A 2,270-nucleotide genomic window follows, 5' to 3' on the forward strand; every position below is an offset into this window, starting at 1 on the left:
ACCTGCCTGTTGATTACCAGGGATTTAATTCTTCTGTGATAGCATTACTCGCCTAAAAAAAAATAGGTCTTTAGCTTCAGCTAGTAATCTAGACCCCTTTGGTGATATTACTATCACTAAATAATTTATGCTGGAGGGATTTCTAGAGATCTGTACTCCGCCCCCCTTGCTCAGAGTACAGCTACCTTCAAAGCCCCGTGAGGTTGCTCGGGGCTGTGTCCAACCAAGCTAGCCACCACAGAGGTGGTATCTTTGTCTTCGACCTTCAGCTAGTCAGTCTGAGAAGACGGCTTGCCAAGAATTAAACTTTTTTGATTAATCACTGTTAAGCTTAATACCTATGTTTTGCCTTTTACATTAGGTATATGTGAGTAAAATTTAGATTTTGAGTGTGGCTATGCAAACTTGCAAATGTTTTTGAACTGCAAAACAGACCCCCGAAAAATTGTACTCTTTGGAAGAGCGATGCAATTTTGACTAAGTTACAACTTCTTTCTTCCAGGTAAACCTCTGCAATCATTTCCACAGTGAAAGGTAAGATGCAGAGGGTCAACCTATCAACAGTATCCAAATTTGTTCTTGTAGGCCTTTCTGATGCTCCGGAAGCCTGTTTTCTTCTCTTTGTGCTGTTTTTGATCACTTATTTGGCTACCATGGCTGGCAACATGACAATCCCTGTTGCCATTAGCACAGACACTTGTCTGCACAACCCCATGTACTTCTTCCTTGGCAACTTATCCTTACTGGATATCTTATGTCCCACTATCACTGTGCCAAAGATGCTGGAGACCTTGTTGCTTGAGCACAAGGCGATTTCATTCACTGGCTGCATGCTCCAGCTGTTCTTCCTCATTGATGTTGTAGGCACAGAGATTTTTCTCTTGGCTGTGATGGCGTATGACCGTTACGTTGCAATATGTCATCTGCTGCAGTGCATGAATATCGTGAGTATGAAACTGCGGGCTCACCTAGCCATTGGCACCTGGGTAGCAGGATTTTTTAATTCTCTGTTGCACACATCTTTGATTTTTATACTCTTTTTTTGTGATTCTAATGAAGTTGACCAATATTACTGTGATATTCCTCCTATGCTGGCCCCCTCCTGCTTGTCTACTTACAGTAGGGAACTGGTAATCCTCACAGTTGCTGGGGTCCTTGGAAGCAGTGCCTTTTGTGGTCACTCTGATCTCGTATATCTATATCCTCTTGGCTATCCTGCGCATGAACTCTTCTGAGAGCAGGCACAAAGCTTTCTCCACTTGTGGTTCTCACTTGACAGTAGTATGCCTTTTCTATGGGACCACCATTTGCACATATGTATGGCCTTCCTCCACCTACTCACCTAATCAGGATAGGATAGTTTCTATGCTCTATGGAATCCTCACTCCCCTGCTAAACCCCATAATCTACAGTCTGAGGAACAAAGAAGTTAAATGTACCCTAAAAAGAGTGATCAGCCAGGTAAGAACTGCTTTAACAAGACAAGAACATCTCTCTGTCTCTGATGTCCTCTGGAGCCCTAGCAATTAGATAGGCACTGCAGTTTGACTGATCTTCTCCACCTTTAGCCATCTAAAAGATAGATGCTGGAATTAAAACTCCTTCTCTGAGCTCCCTTTACAGTTAAAAGGGAGAGGTGTGCACCTCCAGAAGGCCAACTGGATGGCACAGCTTTAGGTCATTATCACAGCAGGACATGACTTCAGCCGGTAATGTTTTTCTCCACTGAGCACAGAGGAAGCTTAGATGAGAGCCTCAGCCTTAGACACAGGTGTTGGATGCATATCTTAGAGCGTGAATGCTGGGAATCGGTACTGTAGGCACACTTAGATATACATTCTTCTGTACTAAAGCAGCTTATGGGACTGGTGCCTCTTACTGACCACATTGCTCCCGCAGAAAACACGAGCACGTCCTTTGTGGGAGATTGGCTGGAAGGAAGACTCCTTTGCCGTCATTTAAGGTCATCAGTCTGGGTCTGTTTTCAACCGGCATGCCAAGAATCCAACTGCAACACCTGCGGTGCCACCAGGCATAACCTGGCTGTAGTTTGCACCATGTATCTCAAAAATAAGCTAAGCAGCGTGAATAATTCCTTTTCAACACAACCATCCCTCCACCTAGCTCAGGGAGTTCATGGTTCAATTTCAACGCTCCCTGAAATGCACCCATAGTTGAGCTCTTCTAGTGCTTAATGACTTCATAGCCTCCAAGTAACACCTTGTCCTACCCCATAATGGTAACAAGAGGTCTCTATCCTGCTGGATCCT

At 44.3% G+C, this 2,270-nt stretch overlaps 1 pseudogene; it reads left to right on the top strand.

Moving 5' to 3' along the window:
• The first annotated feature begins 512 nt into the window (after positions 1 to 512).
• Positions 513 to 1,962, top strand: LOC103906832 (annotated as a pseudogene).
• The last annotated feature ends 308 nt before the right edge of the window (positions 1,963 to 2,270 follow it).

This window comes from Aptenodytes forsteri, unplaced genomic scaffold, assembly GCF_000699145.1.
Source record: "Aptenodytes forsteri isolate BGI_AS27 unplaced genomic scaffold, ASM69914v1 Scaffold202, whole genome shotgun sequence".
Lineage (NCBI taxonomy): Eukaryota > Metazoa > Chordata > Aves > Sphenisciformes > Spheniscidae > Aptenodytes > Aptenodytes forsteri.